The sequence below is a fragment of the Nomascus leucogenys genome, chromosome 6 (assembly GCF_006542625.1).
Source record: "Nomascus leucogenys isolate Asia chromosome 6, Asia_NLE_v1, whole genome shotgun sequence".
Classification (NCBI taxonomy): domain Eukaryota; kingdom Metazoa; phylum Chordata; class Mammalia; order Primates; family Hylobatidae; genus Nomascus; species Nomascus leucogenys.
In genome coordinates, this window is record NC_044386.1 from 108,287,853 (window position 1) to 108,308,779 (window position 20,927).

The 20,927-nt window shown below is 44.4% G+C and overlaps 1 long non-coding RNA gene across 3 annotated transcripts; it reads right to left on the minus strand.

Moving 5' to 3' along the window:
* Positions 1-497: 497 nt before the first annotated feature.
* LOC100590641 lies at positions 498-20,646 on the minus strand. 3 transcript variants are annotated; one of them, XR_001115878.2, is made up of 4 exons: positions 20,197-20,646; positions 12,037-12,072; positions 4,666-4,716; positions 1,230-2,143 (listed from the first exon to the last, which is right to left on the minus strand). It is a non-coding gene; the product is annotated as an uncharacterized LOC100590641 (long non-coding RNA). The 3 variants fall into 3 exon arrangements; XR_004030596.1 differs by lacking the exon at positions 12,037-12,072 and having other exon boundaries at positions 498-2,143; positions 20,197-20,367; XR_122001.3 differs by lacking the exon at positions 12,037-12,072 and having other exon boundaries at positions 1,230-3,061.
* Positions 20,647-20,927: the final 281 nt, after the last annotated feature.

Below are 20,927 nucleotides of genomic sequence, written 5' to 3' on the forward strand. Positions count from 1 at the left end.
TTGCTTGATTTGCAAATGGGTGCCTCCGTGTCTGCGCTGCTCAGCTCTCATTTTGCTGTGATGCTCAAAGACCATGCAGCTTGGTGCTTAACACAGTGACCCAGAGGCTCTAGGAGGCCCGGGCTCCAGTCCCAGCCCTGCCACTTCCTAGCTGAGGGACCTTGGGCAAGCTGCTTAACTTCTCTGGGCCTTGGTTTCCCCATCCATACAGAGGGTGACAGGAGTACCTGGGATGACCTTAATGCATAATGATGCTTTTAACCCCGAGACTGGTAGTGGCAGCTTTTACTATTTGCCACTAGAAATGAATGGGGGCTGGGCACAATGGCTCAGGCCTGCAATCTCAGCACTGTGGGAGGCTGAGGCAGGAGGACTGCTTGAGCCCAGGAGTTCAAGACCAGCCTAGGCGATATGGTGAAACCTCATCTCAAAAAAAAAAAAAGAAAAAAAGAAAAAGAAAAAGAAAAGAAAAGAAAGCAATAGGAAAGCATTTTGTAAACTGAAAAATGTCACAAATATAATTGGTGCTGCTTCTATGACGGTGGGTAATGGCATTCCCCTTTGGTGCTCTCTGAAAAGTCTGCAAAGGCAGGGCCCAGGAGACGGGGTCCCACGCCCTCCCTGGATTTGGGAGCGGGGATTAGGGCTGGGGGAAGGGGCTAGGGGCCCCAAGAAGCAGCTCTGGACATGCCTCCGTCATCTCTAGTCCCTCAAAGCCACAGACAGGGCTGCCTCACCATACTCATGGGAGATCTTCAGTGTAGGTGGCTTGCGGAGTGAGGGGAAAGGGTGTAGGTCTCTCTGCAAAACTCTCTTCCATGACAACTTATGGGATCAAAAATAAGAACAGCAATAGTGGGGACCTGGACATCATGTGCTGCTCCCTGATGGGCTGCTCCAAGAAGGACACAATCCCAAATATGCTATTCCTGCCAAAAATGCATACCCTGAATTTAATCATGTAGAAGCAGCAAACAAACTCAAATTGAGGGATATTCTGCAAAACAACTGGTCTGGAGTCTTAAAAAGAAATGTAGGTGTGATGGATGTCGAAAAACAAACAAACAAAACAAACAAACAAGGAGGGCAAAGATTGTAGGCTAAAGAGACGTGACAAATCCATAAAATGCTTTGATTGATTCTTGATTGGCTCCTGGATCAAAACAAAATCTTAAAAAAAAAAAAAAAACGCTATAGGAACAACTGAGGAAAATGAACTAAGAATGGTATATTAACTAATGGGATTTATTAATGCAAAGTTTTTTAAGGGTTAGCATTGTATTGTTGTTATATGGGAGGCTGCTCTTGTTCCTAGGAGATGCCTGGTTTCGAGGTAAATTGTCATATGTCTCCAACACACACAAACATATATACTGAGAGAAATGAAACAAAAGCGGTGAATCCAGGTGAAGGGTATATGCATGTTCATTGTGCTATTCTTGCAATTTCTCTGTTGGCTTGATAATATGTAAAACAAAAAGTTGGGAGAAAAGCCACTGTAGTGCTATCAACTGGAGTCTCTGATGTCTACTAGAAAATATCTGCCTATCCAAGGCCAGGAGCAGAAGCCAAAGTCAGAGACCCAAGGGGAGTCCCACACACTCTCTACCTGATTATAGTTCAAATCCTGTGGGGCTTTCTGTGTTTTGTACAGCATAGGGTGAGCACATACCAGGCGCTCAGCACCTACCCCATCCCTGGCACTGTAAAGGCACTGAGATATCAAATGTGACTTCTGTTCTTTCAGTGCACACAGTTCAAGGGAGGGTCTTCACTCACTTCTTCATGCTACTGCAGAGTATGTTGTCCATACAGCAGTCCAAAGACTCACAGATAAACCTCAGGATTCCCAGGGGAAAATGGAAACAGATTAGTAACAGCAGCAGCCTCCATGAACTGGGTGCTCCTAGGAGTCAAACACGAAGCTAAGCCTTGTCTTTTGTCTGCCCATTACCATGTGTTCTTTTCATGACAGCTGACCATGCAGGAAGGGATTTTTTTTTTTTTACAAGGTAGAAACCCTGGCTCAGAGAGGTCAGATCACTTGTCTAGATCACCCAGATCTGAAGAAGAAAGTAGCATGATCTCAGCTGTGAAGAGGTTTAACAAGTTGGCTTGGTGGAGAAGGGCGTGCCAGGAGCAGCTTGAGGGAAGATGTGGAGGAAAGAAGGTGAGGGCAGGGTTCCTCAACTTCAGCACCAATGACATTTGGGGCCTGATCAATCTCTGTTGTGGGGGCTGTCCTGTGTGTTAGCAGCACCCCTGGCCTCTACCCACTGGATGTGAGTGGTCAGGAGTATGATCACCCCCTCACTGTGACAACAAAAAAGGTCTTCAGATATTACCAGATGTCTCCTGGGAGATAAAACTGCCCCAGTTGAGAACCACTGGAGTATGGCATCTACACTCTGCCCTAAGCTGAAGGGAATCTCTTGGCACAGCCTTGCTCCTGGCTGGAGGACTGTATCTCTGCCCCTGAGGGTGGGCAGGTGGACAGGGCCTGGTAAGCTCTGCATTATCTCTGTAGTACCTCCCGCAGGGCAGGGCCTGAGGTGCTGGCTGCGGCTCCTCCACCACCACTGTCTCACTTCCATTTCTGCCTTGGCTGCTGTGATGGTTAATTTTACGGGTCAACTTGACTGGGCATGGGGTGCCCAGACATTTGGTCAAACACTATTCTTTCTGGGTACGTCTATGAGCGTGTTTGTGGATAAGATCATCATTTGAGTAAAGCAGATTGCCCTCAAATGTGGGTGGGCCCCATCTAATCAGTTGAGCGTCTGAATGGAATGAAGAGGTTGACCCTCACTCCGAAGGAGAAGGGAACTCCTTCTGTCAACTGCCTTCCAGCTGTGGTATTAGTGCTTTTCCTGCTTTCAGACTTGAACTAAAACATTGGCTCTTCCTTGGTTTCTAGCCTGCTGACATTCAGACTAGAACTGCACCATCAGCTCTCCTGGGTCTCCAGCTTGCTGACTGCAGATCTCGGGACTTGGCAGCCTCCATAATCATGTGAGCCAATTTCTTATAAGAACTCTCTCTCCTCTCTCTCTCTCTCTCTCTACACACACACACACACACACACACACACACACAGTTGACCCTTGAACAACATAGGTTTGAGCTGCATGGATCCACTTATACACAAATTTTTCTCAATAAAAAGTGCACTGGCCAGGTGCAGTGGCTCACACCTGTAATCCCAACACTTTGGGAAGCCAAGGCAGGTGGATCACGAGGTCAGGAGATTGAGACCAACCTGGCCAACATGGTGAAACCCTGTCTCTACTAAAAATACAAAAATTATTCGGGTGCAGTGGTGGGCGCCTGTAATCCCAGCTACTCAGGAGGCTGAGGTAGGAGAATTGCTTGAACCCGGGAGGCGGAGGTTGCAGTGAGCCAAGATCATGCCACTGCACTCCCGCCTGGGTAATAGAACGAGACTCTGTCTCAAACAACAACAACAACAACAACAAAAACGCACTGAGTGTCCCTGCTTTTCTTGCCTCCCCTTCCACCTCCCCCACCTCTTTCTCCTCTGCCATTTCTGAGACAGCAAGACCAACCCCTCCTCTTCCTCCTCCTCCGCCTACTCAACATGGAGAATGAAGACCTTTATGATGATCCACTTCCACCTAATGAATACTAAATATATTTCCTCTTTCTTATGATTTTCTTAACATTTTCTTTTCTCTTGCTTACTTTATTGTAAGAATACAATATATCATACATATTACATATGAAATATGTGTTAATTCACTGTTCATGTTATTGAAGGCTTCTGATCTACAGTAGCCTATTAGTAGTTAAGAGTTTGGGGATCAAAAGTTATATGTGAATTTTTGATTGCCTGGGAAGTTGGTGCCCCTAATCCCTGTGTTGTTCAAGGGTCAAATGTTTATGTATATATATAAATGTTATATATATTTTATATATATAATATGATATATAAATGTTATATATATTTTATATGTTATATGTATTATATATATGATATATATAATATATATGTTATATGTATTATATATATGATATATATAAATGTTAATCTTTATGGGGACACCCAAAACACAGTATATATATATATATATTTTTTTTAATGCAAAATAAAATCACACATGTCTAGTTCATGCACCATGGTCAGACTGGGATTGGGTTAAAGGCCTTACTTGGAAAGGTAAATGAGATGGGAAAAGAAGACTGGCTTGAGATTTAACTGCAGAGGCATACTGTATATATATATAGTATGTTTTGAGTGTCTTCATAAAAACTTATGCTGAAATTTAATTGCCACTGATGGAACTGGGAGGTGGGGCCTTAAAAGGTGATTGGGTCATGAGGGTAGAGCCCTGATGAATGGATTAATGCCATTAACACAGGAGTGAGTTAGTTCTAGGAAGTGCATTAGTTCTCACGAGAGCAGCTCATCATAAAGTTGAGCTCAGCTTGCCCTTGCGGTCTCTTCTGCGTGTACTTCTTTGCCCTCTCCCCTTCTGCCATGAAAGCCTTCACCAGATGGACAAGCAGATGCTGGTGCTATGCCCTTGAACTTCCCACTGCCATCCCCCACCTAGCCACTATACGGGTTGTTAGATATTTTGACCACCTCCTCTTTGCCCACTCCACTATTCAACTCACTGCATCATCAATGCATTTATTACAAACCTATCATAAGCCAGGTCTTATGCTAGGTGCTCCTCCCAACAGGCTCTTGAGCTAGCAGGGGAGAGAGAGAGACATTCAAACACCAAGGATTAATATACCATGACAGGTATAAAGACAGAGGCCTATAAGGGTCCCCTGGCAGTGCCATGGAGGTAGGGCATGGTCGGCTCCACCTGTAGAGAAGTCTAAAGGGAGGCTTGCAAACTGCACCTTGAAGGAAGAGCAGAAAATTGTACATGAGGACAAGTAGGAAGGGAATTCCAGGAGGAGGGATCAGCACGTGCAAAGGCATGGAGGTTGTCCATAGAATGTAGAGAGAAAACATTAAAACCCATATTTATACTAATTTTTGGCCTCATACTTTTATATTTTCTGTTTTATAACCATTTAATAATGCACGTAACACATTAACATAGTGATTCATATGTATGCTTTTTTAAAATATGCATATTTTGGTGTATACACTCCCCACAGTTTTTACTAATGCATGATCAAAAATGTTGCCAAGGCTGGTTTGGGACATGCTATGTTTGAAAGGCCTGTGGATGTCCAAGAGGCAACGTCTAGGCTTGGGGCTAGATATGGGTCTGGGGGTTGGGGAGACAGCCTTGAGTGTTGGGGGTGAGGAAGGGAGAGGGGCTGAGATGGCCGTGAGTACAGAGAAACAGGGCAGGGTGGAGGACAGAGCAAGTGGTTTGAGGCCTGGCTGCACTTTGAATCACCTGGGGAGCTTTTAAACTATTCCCTCTCGGCTTTTCTGATTTAATTGGCCTGGGGAGAAGCACAGGCATTATCATCTTTTAAACTTTCTAAGTGATTCCAATTGCAACCGGAGTTGAGAACCACTGCCTTAGACTAGTGGTCTTCAACATTTCCTGTTGTACATCCCCTAAATAAATTTTGGAAAACTGCATACTCTGTTACACAATTTTAAGTTGACATCTAAATTTCATATCATAATTTTAACAGCTGCAAAAAAACATAATTTCCCTCATGTTGTGTATATTTTCTCCAGAACCTCAGAGTTGCATATGTCATTTGTTTAATTTATGGAAAATGTCTGCCATATAAGCTAATAGGCAAAGCCAGAATTCATTGCCAACTCAGTCAGCCCAATTAGACTTACTAACCATCAAAAGAAAATCTGAAGTCATTTTCAAACTCAAATAAATGTGTTAATACACAGCCTCAAGACAAAGCCCGCCCATAACATTTCAATTCTAAATTCTAATTCTAAGAAAAATAGACAACGCACAGAGTCTTGCCACCTAGAATTTGTCCCTTAAATGGAACAAGGTGCTGTTCCCCTCAATATCTACAGCAGATGCTCTCTGTGCTTTGAAGGGGTCTCTCTCTCAGGGGCGTGCATTCTCCAATCGCTGCTTTGTTTGGGTTCCCAGCGGTTTGCACATGTCTAGTTCAGGCACCATGGTCAGACTGGGATTGGGTTAAAGGCCTTATTTGGAAAGATGAATGAGATGGGAAAAGAAGACTGGCTTGAGGTTTGACTGCGGAGGCAAATAGATCCACATCAGAAAAGAAGACATAGAGAAGTTGAGGATCTAGAAATCTATACCTTTAAAACTGTCTGTGATGGATCCATGCACATATGGTTACTTGATTTACAACAAAGGAGCTGATGCAATTCTGTAGAGAGAAGGATGTTCTTTTCTATGCATATTCATAGGGGAAAAAAGAAACTCTGACCCCTTCCTCACACCATACACATTAATTCAAGATAAATCATAGACTTCAATGTGAAAAGTAAACCAATACAGCTCCTAGAAGCAAACAGAGTATGGTGGGGAGCGGTCTCCATGACCAAGCAAAGATCTTTTAAGCTGGACATAAAAGGCACCTACTATAAATTTTTAAAAATTGTAAGTTAGACTTCATTAAAACAAAACCCTCTTTTAATCAAAAGATTAAGAAGAGGACAAGAGATTTTCCCAATGCATATATCTGACAAAGGACTCATATCCTGAATATATAAAGGTTTCCTACAAATCAATAAGAAAAAGGCAACCAAACCAACAAACATTGGGGGCAAAAGACTTGAATAAGCATTTTACAAAAGAGGGTGCGTAAAGGGACAATAAACATCTGAAAAGGCACTCAACACCATTAGTTGTCAGGGAAATGCAAAATAAAATCTCAATGAGATTCTATGATACTCTCATCAGAATGGCTTAAAATGGTAAAGACTGACAATGCCAAGAGTTGCTGAGGAGGTGGAGGAGATAAAGCTCTCATACATTACTGGTGGGAAAATAAACTGGTAAAAGCCAACATACCCCTATCCTAATTCCTAGCAATTCCACTCCCATGCATTTATCCAGGACATGGCAGGTGCTGTAGTTTACCCAGTGTGCGGGACATAAGGAGGGATGTTATTGCAGAGAATTTAGGACAGTAATAAAAATGGCTAAGTCAGTTTGCTTTTTATTATCTATTAATGCATAACAAATAACTTCAAAATGCAGTGACCTTAAACAGCAATAATCTTTTTTGAAAAAACGGTCATAATTTTTGTGGATTTGGAAGTGTCATGGCTGGGCAGCTCTTGTTTGAGATCTTTCATGTAGTTGCAATCATATGTCATCTGAGGGCTTGATTGGGGCTGGGGGTCTACTTCTAGGGTAGGTCACTCACATGGCTGGAAAATGAATGCTAGCTATTGTCCAGGGGCTCAGTATCTTTCCCTAGGGTCCTGTTTATGGAGCTGCTTGAGTGTCCTCATGGTCTGGTGGCTGGCTTCCCTGGAATGAGCCATTCAGGAGAGCAAGGTGGAAACTACAATGCCTTCACCTTGGAAGTCATCTGCTGAGACTTCTACTGTAATCCAGTGATCAAGGCCAGCCCTGATTCAACGTGAGAGGGGGCCAAGGAGTGTGTGAATGCCAGAAGCAAGGATCCCAGGGATACATCTTGGAGGCTGGCTACAAAAGATGGTGTCTTATTAAGCCCTGTATCCTTAGCCACTTGCAGAGCCACCATGGGGTGGCTGGATGAGTACAGAGTAGAATAGAAGTATGGGGCTTGTCCACATGGCTCTCTCCTGTGAAGCAGTGCCATGGCAGGGTGTGCTCACAAGGAAGACAGGACTCACAGACTACTGCTGGCCACCTTTGCCTGGAGTGTGGTTTGTAGGGGGTGAGGGAGTTGGGGCACAGGCTGCCTTCTACCTCTAAGAACAGAGCAAAGGCCCTGAAAGGGGTCTCTGATTGTCCTGCCTCTGGACCTAACAGCCAGTTAAAGACCAGTGATATGCCCCATGGTGGCTCCCAGTCACCTCCTGTCTGGACTGAATTGATTTCGGCATGAGGGAAGACACCAGAACACGTCCTGGGCACACGCAGGTGAAGCTGCATGCATGGGATGAATCAGAAGTTAAAGGTGCAGGGAGAGGGCAAAAATCACATGGGAGTGCATGTCACAACTTATTTCTCCAACTCCCAACAGGAACTTAAAGTGGGTAGAGCATTGGACCTAGAGAGCACTGAGGATGCACTCAAAGGGCTTTGCCAGATGAACATAGAGTGGAGTAGGAGGATAGGGCTTGCCCATGTGGCCTCTCCATTGAAGACTACCATCCACGATGACAGAGTACAGGAAGGAGATAAAGGCCTGCGTAGCCATGCTGACCCCAAAGTCCTTCGCGTCCCCCAACCTCAGGGTCCGTTTGTCCCTACTGGCTCTGGTGGGAGCTGCCCAGGCAGCAGTTCCGGATTCTGTTCCATCCTGGCAAGACTCCCGCCTCCGACCTTATACCAACTCTTCCAAACCAACTTCCCCAATGGATACTTCCTTCTGACTGTATCCAGCACTTCCCTCCAAACCATCTTTCCCTCTCCTTTGTTGAATAGAATGTATGTTTTTTTGTTTTGTTTGTTTTTTGTTTTGTTTTTGTTTTTGTTTTTGTTTTTGTTTTTCTGAGACGGAGTCTCACTCTATCGCCCAGGCTGGAGTGCAGTGGTGCAATCTCGGCTCATTCCAACCTCTGCCTCCCAGGTTCAAGAGATTCTCCTGCCTCATCCTCATGAGTGGCTGGGATTACAGGCATGTGCCACCACACCCGGCTAATTTTTGTATTTTTAGTAGAGATGGGGTTTTGCCATGTTGGCCAGGCTGGTCTCAAACTCCTGGCCTCAAGTAATCTGCCCACCTCGGCCTCCCAAAGCACTGGGATTACAGGCGTGAGCCACCACACCCGGTGAGTAGAGTGTACTAAAACATTTTAAAATTACACAACAATGGATGTTTATTTGTTCTCCTTTCTTTGAATGATCTTAGTGAGCCTCCTCACCCTTGCTGCAATACTCCTATCCTGGTCTCCAGCTCCCATGTCTCACTTCAAGGTTGACTCATCCTGAAACTGACCTCTCCAAGGTCTATCTTCTTAAGGGATACTTTTTAAAACTGTTACTAGTTACGGGATACTTTTTAAAACTGTTACTAGTTACTAGGAGAAAATTGGAGAGGGTAGTGGATTTATCCACAGCGACAATCAATGTTCCATATGAGCTAATAATCTCTGGATTGGTCTTTAATTCAGTTATAGCCCCCAAATGGCAAATGGATCTGAGTGCCCAGGGTGGTCCATTGTCGAAGCAAGAGTAATGAGAAAGATCCCCAAATACATTCTTGCTTAAAGCAGACCTCACATCTTTGCTTAAAGCCCAAGGGCTTAACAATGAAGGAGGGACAGCTTTCTAGATGAACGGCTGTTCTCCTACAGAACAAGGAAACTAGTTTTTCTTCATTTTTTAAAACCTTGGGGATAAAGCAAAAGACACTGGATTGAATGCAGCAGGAAGAATCTGGATTCAAAATAAGGAAGAATTGCCAAGCTGATGGTGAGAACTATAAAACCTGGGCATGACCTGGCAGGAGTAGTTGTGCAAGCCCCTCCAGGAAGTCCTGAGCGTGGAAACAGACCCTGACTCAGCTGCATTTACGGGGTGAGCATCAGCCAAGCCCTGCTGCCATCATAGGGCCAGGTGGGCTGGGCTGCCAGGGAGGCAGTGGTGTGAGATGGCCAGGGAGCTCACCCCAGCCAACGAATGGCTTAAAGCCATTTCCTGGGCAGGATTGGTCCTGTGGAACAGGAGGGCCAGTCAGGAACCTGAAGCAGCAACCAAGTTGCCCATGAGGATTGGGCTCTTGTCCACTGTCTTTCATGACCAACTCCTTCTCATCCTTCAGGATTTAAGGCAGATGTCACTTCCTCCAGGAGGCCCGCCTTCAGGGCACGGGGCACACAGAGGTGGACTCTAGGACTCATCTGCTTCCCTCTCTAGTTGCAGGTCCCTTAAGGGGGACTGTGGGTGATTCATCATTGTGTCCCTTGTGACCTCCAGGTGCTTGGGAGATGTGGAGAAAATGAGGGAAGGGAAGTAGAAGCAAGGGAAGGAAAGTTGAAGCAAAGGAAGGAAAGTTGAAGCAAGGAAAGAAAAGAGAAAGGGAGGAGGAGGAGGGAGAGAGGGAAGACAGAAAGGAAAACTCTTGCGCCCAGAGATTGTACAGATGTCTAAAGAGTCTCATCCCTGCTGGATGGACAGTGGCTTTATCAGCAGCAACACTACCTCAGCCTCCCTGGCAGCTGGGACTCTGGCTGCCTACACATTTTTTGCTCCATGCAGGCCCAGCTCAGGGAGAGGTACTCAGGCCCAGGCTCGTGGTGCTGAGTACCAGGACTTGGAGTTAAGGGGGCTTGCTGTGGGCACAGGTTGGCAAGTGAAGACGGACAGCTCTGGGGGCCACAAGAGAGCTGGGCAACAGAAGACTTTACGAAACCTGTATTAGATCTAGTTCTTGTTCATTTCTACTTACTCACATTATAATTCCAGAGCTATGTTCTTAGAGGAAAATGTACTTTCATTGAAATGTTTTTCATAAGATGACGGTAGCATTATTGCCTTTCCTGATTATGAAGAAACCCTGTGGCCGGGCATGGTGGCTCATGCCTGTAATCCCAGCACTTTGGGAGGCTGAGGAGGGCGGATCACCTGAGATCAGGAGTTCAAGACCAACCTGGTCAACATGGTGAGACCTCGTCTCTACTAAGTATACAAAAATTAGCTGGGCGTGGTGGCAGGCACCTGTAATCCCAGCTACTCAGGAGGCTGAGGCCGGAGAATCACTTGAACCTGGGAGGCAGAGGTTGCAGTGAGCTGAGACTGCAACACTGCACTCCAGCCTGGGTGACAGAGAGAGACTCCATCTCAAAAAAAAAATAAAATAAAATAAAAAATAAAGAAAGAAACCCTATTATAACAAATACGAAGAATACAAAAATGATTTGAAATCCTAGAGATAACTGTTGTCAACATTTTGTTGTATATTGTTCTAGAATGTTTATATACTTATATTTTTGTATTCTTACATTTGCATATTAATATATTTAAATATATAAAATATTTTTAAAAACAAAAGGTGGAATCACATTATACATAGTGTTTCATGAACTGATTTTTTTTTCCCACTCAGTAATGCCTTACGAACTTTTCTTACCAGTAAATAAAATTTCACATCATTATAGTGGCTGCAAATATTTTATTTAATGAAGGTAACATAATTTATTTAACCTCTTTGGCCATTTATGATTTCCCCCCAGTTTTTTACTCTTAAAAACTACTTTTGGAAAAAGTTAACCCCGGCAATATCATTAAAAACAAAAACAACTATACCACAAAATCAGGTGAAAAAATCAGATGTGCTTTTGAACTACAGTTTTAAAAATAACTTCCTTGTAAATAATCGACCGTATTGTTAATTAAGTCAAACATTGTGGGAGAAACACAACGGGGCATATCTGAGACTGAAATAATTGATAGTGAGGTATGGAAAAGGAAAGTTTTCCTTTTGAAAGGAACACAGCTTTCATTGTTTTGCAAAAATATACTTGCCTAAATATAGTTGTTTTGAACAATCTGTTGCCTGTAATCATTACCTCTACCAATCCCCTGTGGTACTGTGTCCTTTCAGGGTACGAGTGTTGGTCTGTCTATAAACACTAGAGATTTCTCCCTCTTCCAGGCACTTTGCTAGCCTCTGAGGATGGAGCAGTGAATAAAACCCACCCACACCTTATCCTTCTGGCAGTTAGCCTTAGTGGAGAGGCACAAGGGCTGCCTGTCTGGTGAATGAGATGATACTGCTAAGCACATCAGGATGCTGGAATCTCCTGCCTCTTTCTGGCAGATAACCTGCCTCTCCCAGAACTTAGAGAATACTAAGTGCACAGGTCATACCTGCCACCAGACCATTCAGGTACACGGTGTTTTCACTACCATTCCTGAGATCAGGCAAGTTTCAGATCTGTTTTCATGAAGCTAGAAGAGGGCTTAAAGGTCACCTTGTCCAACTGACCTGGCCTGTTGAGGCTTGAATCTCCTCTCTGTAAACCTGAAAGAATTAAAAGGATCAGAATCCAGTTTAAAGTTTATTCAGGTGAAAAGGTGAAAATGATCATCCAGGAGACAAAGACCCCAGAGAAATGGGATCCGTGCTCCAAAGTTAAGAGTTAAGTTCTTGCTTATACCGGTAGAAAACAAAGAAATGTAATGGGATTACAGCATTTTCTATGCAAGAGTGGTATAAGAGTTACAGCAAATTAATTAGTGATAGTCTGTTTTCTTTTCTCTACAGTTTGTTTTCCTTTCTTTACAGCTGATTTTCATTTCCTCACTCAATTTAAAAGAGTGTATTTAACATTCCATCTTAAGACAATGTGATAGCCATAAAGTCTTTATGTGAAAAAGGTAAGAGGGAAGTTAATCTATAATAAAGATTAACAATAAAAGGGAAGGGTCAACATAAAAAAAATCAGACAAATTTCTATATATTAGCAATAAACAATTGGAATTTGAAAAAAAATTGAAGCATTATTTACAATAGTACCAGAAAACATGAAATACTTAGGTATAAATCAAACAAAACATGTGTAAGGTCTGTCTGCTGAAAACTATAAAACACTAATTTAAAAAAAAAATCGAAGAGGCCAGGCGCAGTGACTCACACCTGTAATCCCAGCGATTTGGAAGTCCAAGGAGGGTGGATCACCTGAGGTCAGGAGTTCAAGACCAGCCTGGCCAACATGGTGAAACCCCGTCTTTACTAAAAATACAAAAAATTAGCCAAGACCGTGGTGGCTGGTGCCTGCAATCCCAGCTACTTGGGAGGCTGAGGCAGGAGAATTGCTTGAACCGGGGCGGCAGAGGTTGCAGTGAACCGAGACTGCGCCACTGCACTCCAGCCTGGGCAACAGGAGCGAAACTCCATCTCAAAACAAAATAAAACAAAAGAAAAACAAAACAAAACAAAACAAAAAAACAAAGAAAACCTTAAAAAATGAAGAAGAGGCATACCATGTTCACAGATTGGAAAATCCAATATTGCTAAGATATAAATTCTTCCCACACTGATTTAGATTCAATGCAATTCTAATAAAAATTCCAGCAGAATTTTTTTTTTTTTTTTAAAGTAGACAACCTGCCAGGCATGGTGGCTCACACCTGTAATCCCAGTACTTTGGGAGGCCAAGGCGGGCAGATCACAAGGTCAGGAGATCAAGACCATCCTGGCCAACATGGTGAAACCCCATCTCTACTAAAAATGAATACAAAAATTAGCTGGGCATGGTGTTGTGCGCCTGTAATACCAGCTACTTGGGAGGCTGAGGCAGGAGAATCGCTTGAACCCGGCAGGCAGAAGATGCAGTGAGCCGAGATCACGCAGTTGCACTCCAGCCTGGGTGACAGAGAGAGCTTCTGTCTCAAAAAACAAACAACAGGGCTGGGCGCGGTGGCTCACGCTTATAATCCCAGCACTTTGGGAGGCCGAGGCGGGCGGATCACGAGGTCAGGAGATCGAGACCACGGTGAAACCCCGTCTCTACTAAAAACACAAAAAATTAGCAGGGCGTGGTGGCGGGCGCCTGTAGTCCCAGCTACTCGGAGAGGCTGAGGCGGGAGAATGGCGTGAACCTGGGAGGCGGAGCTTGCAGTGAGCCGAGATTGCGCCACTGCGCTCCAGCCTGGGCGACAGAGCGAGACTCCGTCTCAAAAAACAACAACAACAACAACAACAACAACAAAAAGTGGACAAAATGATTTTAAAGTTTTTATGAAAAGGCAATGGGGCTGGGCACGGTGGCTCACACCTGTAATCCCAGTACTTTGGGAGGCCAAGGTGGGTGGATCACCTGAAGCCAGGAGTTCAAGCCCAGCCTGGCCAACATGGCAAAACCCTGTCTCTACTAAAAATACAAAAATTTAGCCAGGTGTGGTGGCAGGCACCTGTAATCTCAGCTACTCAGGAGGTTGACGCAAGAGAATTGCTTGAACCCAGGAGATGGAGGCTGCAGTTAGCCAAGATCGCGCCACTGCACTTCAGCCTGGGCAACAAGAGTGAAACTCCATCTCGAAAAAAAAAAAAAGAAACTAGAATAGTCAGAATAATTTCAATCAAGAACTACAAAGTTAGAGAATTTATACTAATTTCATGACTCACTCCAAAGCTATAATAATCAAGTTAGTTGGTACTGGTGAGAGGATAGTATGCATCAAGCCTGTCCAACCTGCAGTCCATGAGCCGCATGCAGCCAGGATGGCTTTGAATGTGGCCCAATACAAATTCATAAACTTTCTTAAAACATTGTGAGGTTTTTTTTTTTTTTGCAATTTTTAAAAGCTCATCAGCTATCATTAGTGTTAGTGTATTTTATGTGTGGCCCAAGACACCTCTTCTTCTTACCATGTGGCCCATGGAAGCCAAAAGATTGGACACTCCTGGTATATATAAATAGAATAAAATAGAGTCCAGAAACAGACTCTTTCATATATGGTCAATTGAATTTTGACAAAGCTACAAAGGCATTTCAATGAGGAAAGAATAAAGTTTTATTTTCATTTTTTTGAGACAGTGTCTCTCTCTCCAATGTCCAGGCTGCAGTGCAGTGGCCTGATCACAGCTCACTGCAGCCTTGACCTCTGGGGCTCAAGTGATCCTCCCACCTCAGCCTTCCAAGTAACTGGGACTACAGGTGTGCACCACCATGCCCAGCTAAATTTTTTTGTATTTTTTGTAGAGAAGGGATTTCACCATGTGACTTAGCCTGGTCTCAAACTCCTGGGCTCAAGCAATCTGCCTGCCTCAGCCTCCCAAAGTGCTGGGATTACAGGTATGGGCCACTGCGCCCAGCCAAGAATAAACTTTTCAACGAATGGTGCTAGAGCAAATGGACATCTATATGAAAAACAAAACAAAACAAACCTCAATCTATACCTCACATTACTTACAACATTTAACTTAATGTGGATCATAGGCCTAAATGTAAAATCGAAAACAACAGGACTTCTCAAAGAAAAGATTTCTTAGACATGACACCAAAAGCATAATCCATAAATTTTGGGGAATAAATTGTACTTCAACAAAATTAAGAAGTTCTGATTTTTTTAAAGACTCTGCTAAGAGAATTAAAAGATTATAAATAACGGTCTGGAAGAAAATATTTTCAATTTACATATCTGATAAGTGACTTGTATTTAAAATATGAAAGAACTCTCAAAAATCCATAATACAGCTCCTCAAAAAATTAAAAATAGAATTACCATATAACCCAACAATTCTACTTTTGGGTCTATAGCCAAAAGAATGAAAAGAAGGGTCTTGAAGAGATATTTGTACATCCATGTTTATAGCAGCGTTATTCACAATAGCCAAAAGGTGGAAGCAACCCAGATGTCCATCTATGAATGAGTGAATACATAAAATGTGGTGGGTGTGGTGGCTCACATCTGTAATTCCAGCACTTTGGGAGGCTGAGGCGGAGGGATCACTTGAGGTCAGAAGTTCGTGACCAGCCTGGCCAACATGGTGAAACCCTGTCTCTATTAAAAATACAAAAAAATTAGCTGGGTGTGATAGTGGGCACCTGTAATCTCAGCTACTCAGGAGGCTGAGGCAGGAGAATCGTTTGAACCTGGGAGATGGAGGTTGCAGTCAGGCAAGATCACACCACTGCACTCCAACCTGGGAGACAGAGCAAGACTCCGTCTCAAAAAAATAAATAAATAAATAAATAAAAAAGTTCTGGAGCCGGATGGTGGCGATGTTCACACAACAATGTGAGGTATTTAATGTCGCTAAACCACACACTTAAAAATGGTTAAAATGGTAGATTTTATGTTATGTAAATCTTAACACAATTTTTAAAGTAAATTTTATCTTTCTTTTTTTTTTTTTTTTTAAGACGGGGTCTCATTCCATCTCCCAGGCTGGAGCGCAGTGGTGCGATCACTGCAGCCTACCTCCCGGGCTCAAGCAATTCTCCCACCTCTGCCTCCTGAGTAGCTGGGACTACAGGTGTACACCACCACACCCAGCTTTTTTGTTTTTGTTTTTGGAGCAATGGGGTCTCTCTTATAGGCGTGAGCCACCACACTCAGCCAAAAGTAAAATTTAAAAACTCAAAAGGAAAAATAATCTATGGGAACATAAACAAGACCCTATTAAGATTAGCATCAGGAGTGAAGGCGGGGAATTAAGTAAGGGGTAAGTGGATAAGGAACAGTAGTGGGAGGGAGACTTTCACAGCATTGCTTTCAATATTTTTTCAATGACTGTATTACCTACTCAAAACACTAAACATATAATTTTTAAAAAATTTAAGTTCTTCCTGGTATTGAGCCAAAAATCTGTCCTACAACTACCTGTGTTGAACAAATCAAATTCCTTCTCAAAGTGCCAGTCCTTTAATATTTTGAGGATATTCTGCTCGCTCTGAGCTTCCTCTTCAGCTCTCCACTCCTTGTAGTAATGGGGGCACTAACTCCAGCAGGTGGGGTGTCTGAGTCTGTGGGTTCTCTGGTGGACATTTGCCGTTTGGGAATATCCAACATCTACCCACCCTTCTGTCACTCAGCCCGTAAAGCATTCTACCTCTCCTTTACAGAATCTCAGACTGAGCACAATCTCTGCGGGAGGACGTCGGAGCTTCCCACTAGGAAAGCAAGAGGTCCAAATGGCTCCTCCCTCTGTCTATGCTGGTCCAATCAGGAGGCAAGCATGTGACTCAACCAATCAACTTGCTCTTCCTAAGTGTTGCTCTTCAGAGCTGGGTACGTGGAGGTCATATTTATTCTAGCAGTGGCGGCTCAGGCTATTTGGACTGGACAGCCCTTATGCTCTCTCCTTTGTTGGGGCACCTGCCGCCCAGTCCTCCAGAACTCCTTGGTTCTGACCCATTTTCCAATCTTGTTCTTCCAACCTCCATCAATTCTGTGAGTCCTAAAGGTCTTTAAATAAGTTATCTTCACTTTAACTAGAGCCAGTTTCTGTAGTTTATGAGCAAGAATCCTGACTGCTAAAAAGCTCACATTTACATATGACTTTGGGAGATGTGACAAATTGTATTTCACAGGATGGCCTCCATAATCTTGCACCCACATGCTGGTCAACAATGTAACTTTGCTATTCCTTCCAAGGAGAAGTGAGCTCTATGTCCCCTCCTCTTGAATATGGTTTCCACAAATAGGTACGGCAGAAGTGATGGCGAGACAGCCAGGTGGGAGGGGCTCCCCGGAAAAAACTCCAACCAGCCTGGGCACTGGGTGGAGCCACAGAAGTTCACGCCCTTTGCAGCAGGGCGGAGTCAGGCTTCTCCTCTTCCTTTGTGGAACCTGGGATTCCAACGGCCGGGGCAGGAAGTGCTCTAACGGAGGGACTCTGGCCTTGCAAGAGTCCCTGTTTCCCCCTTTTTTCCCCTTTTCACCCAATAAAATCCTGCTTTACTCACCCTCCAAACCATCTGTGAACTTCAATTTTCATGGCCATGGGACGGACAAGGACCCCATTTTTAACTGAACTAAGGAAAAGTCCTGCAACAATGGTATGTATGTAACTTTTGAGACTAGGTCATAAAAAGTCATGCAGCTTTTGCTTGGTCTCCGTGAGTAGCTTGCTCCTGGGGAAAGTCAGCCTCCATGTAACAAATCCAACTAGCCAAGACTGTCATGCCAAAGAGGCATATGTAGGTGGTCTGGTTGACAGTCCCAAATGGAGTCCTCTGCCAACAGTCAGCATCGTCTGCCAGTGGTGAGTGAGTCATCTTGGACACCCAGCCCATTTGAGCCTTCAGATGATGACAGCACCATCTAGTATCTGACCATAACTACATGAGAAATCCCCAGCAAGACCTGCCCAGAGGAGCCTCCTAAATTTCTGGCCCACAAAATCATGAGCAAAAAACCTATTGCTTCAAGCAGGTATGTTTAGGGATTATTTGTTATGCAGCAATAGAAACTAGAACATTAAAACTCTTGCTTTCTTATCTTGCCCCTCAGGAAAGTATATATTCTCAGCAATCAGGAAGACAACAGGGTAAAATGCAGGGAAAGCTCTAAGTTTATTGAGTCCTACCACAGGACAGATACTTTACAATCCCACCTAGCATAACCCTCATGATTCTGTGAGTTGGGGACAATGTTTCTCTGTCAAAAAGAGAAAGAGTTCAGAGGGGACAAGGCTGTCAGATTGCAGAGGTGGTGCTCTTTCTGCTGGAGCAAAACATCCCAAAGTAAGACTGTAGAAGCAAGAGTCAGGCAAGGAAGTTTGATTTCACAACATGGTGTTGCTAGGATAAAGCCCTCAGGAGCTATGTGATCCTTTTAAAGGATAAAGTGTCCATTTTGCTTCCCTCCTTGCTCCCTGCAATTAGTCAAATGGCAGGTGGAGCATGTAGTCTGTGAGGCAGAGCTGAGGAGCGAGAACTTTCAAAGAAACTTCCACTTACAACCAGGTATGGTGACTCATGCCTGTACTCCTAGCACTTTGGGAGGCCAAGGCAGGAAGATCACTTGAAGCCAGGAGTTTGAGATCAGCCTGGGCAATATAGTGAGATTCTGTCTCTACAAAATATTTTTTTTAATTAACTGAGCATGGTGGCACATACCTGTAGTCCTACCTACTTGGGAAGCCAAGGCATGAGGATAGCTTGAGCCTAGGGGTTGGAGGCTGCAGTAAGATGTGATCACACCACTGCACTCTGCAGTGACAGAGAAAGAGCCTGTCTCTAAATAAATAAAGAAGTAAATACTTTTTTTAAAAAAAAAGAAATGTTCAGAGTGTTGCAGAGTGTTACAGAGAGGAAACTTTTAGAGCCTTCACACTTGCAAATCACTTCCTTTAGTTCTCAACTCATTGAAGACTTGAGCTGAGCCCTCCAGGTGGTCAATTTTAAGACATATGAGGCATAGAAATACCTTGGTGAGTCCCTATTATGGGCCAGACGCTATGTACCCTATCCATGATCCTGCAAGAATGACATTGCTATCTCCCATGGCAGATGGAGGAACAGTCACAGATGATTAAGTTATTTGTCCCAAATGTCACACAACTGGGAAGTACAGGATAAAGAAGGGTCCCAGTGGAGCAGAGTATGGGGGAGTAGGCAGGCGGACAGGCAGTGCAGCCCCACTGGCACAGAGCCCCGAGGCAGAGCCTCAGAGACACCAGTTCAGGGTTCCTGCAAGCTGCGGACCAGGAGAGGAACTAGCAGAATGTGGGGTCCCCAGAAGACATAGAGTCAAAGATGCTAGAGAGGCAACAATGTCCTCATCAACATGGAGCTGATGGAGCAGAATCCCCAAGGATAACATTTCACATTCATTTACTCCCCAGCTAGCAGGAATTGTCTGATCCAACCCCTCGATTCTGACATATAAGGCAGCTGAAGGCAGAAGGAAAAAGGGACATGCCTGAGGTCCCCCAGCTTGCCGGAAGTAGGGCAAGACAAGAGTTCCTATTCTTGATTCAGGGTCCAGTGCTCTTTCAGAGGCACCTTCCTGAATTCTGAGATTAAACTCAGGCTTTAACTAGGGTGACCCTTTCAATTTATGATCCAAACCAGAATGAGAAGGGGCATTATTAATAATTACAACAGGATGTCAGGTGTCAACAGGACTGTCCTGTGCAAATGGGACACACAGTCATTCTAGCATGGCATTCTAGAATGCCACCCACTTGCCCACCAGGAAAGCCTCTTCACAGCCTTATGGCTGTGGACCTGACAACTCACTATCATCCTCCATGCCAGGTGAGGGGCTGACGGACCAAGCAGCCCTGAGGGTCTGGCTTTCCTAGGGGTCTTTAGGGAGCTCAGAACTGGCTGCTCCAACACTGGCCTCTGTCCCCACCTGGCACTGTGTATGCATAAACAGAGGCCCCATTTGTTCCCACCTATCGGGGCAAGCTCCCTGCCAAGCCCAGCGGAACTCCAGTTTTAGGTGCTTGCCTCTGGGTGATACCCACTGAACCAAAGCTGTCCTCACTGTAAGACTGTGAATGTGGGGCTCTCCTATGCAGCCCCAGGACAGTGGACGAAGGCCCCTGCTGGCTTGGTAGCCAGGTCATGGCAGAAACTATGAGGATGTGAGAAGCACACCAAGTGGCATAAACTAGCTCTGCTGTTTCTTCCCCCTCCTTCACTCCTCGGTCACCCCCAATAGGCACCAGCTGCTGAAACTTTACCTTACACACACATCTCCTGGTGATCTTGTTAAACTGTAAATTCTGATTTAGGAGACCTGCAATGGAGCCTGAGATGCTGGATTTCTCACAAGTCCCAGGTGATGCCAATGCTGCTGGCCCAAGGGCCACTTGGAATAGTAACCCTCTCTCACAGCATCCTGCTTACTCCCTTCAGAGCAGTAATCATAACTTGTCATTGCTTTCTTATGTGGTTGTTACTGATTGCAGCAGATTGTTGCAGTACAGCCCTGATAATCACAGGCTTGAAAAGCACATGTGTGTTGAGCTTGTCCTCTTGGAACCCTGCTGCTGAGTGAAGAGCCCACGCTAGCCTGCTGGCGGCCCCTGGCTCAGCCAACAGCCAACATCAACAGCCAGACCTAGGAGTGAGACAATTTAGATCATCCAGCTCCAATTGCAGCCGCATGAATTCGTTCAGAAGAATCACCCAGCTGAGCCCAGCCCAAATTGCTGACCTGTACAATGGTGAGCACATAAAATGGTCATTGTTTAGGTCACTAAGTTTTGGAGTGGTTTGTTACATGGCAATAGATAACTGATACACTGGTTTAATGTCTCTGTTAGGGGTGGGACTAGATATGTTTTATTTGGTATATTACACCCAGTGTTTTGAATTGATGAATAAATGAACTAACCTGGATCTGTCTGATTCTAAAACCAAGAGTTTCTGCTCCACTGTTTCTGCTCCCTGTTTCCAGACAAGTTGCTCA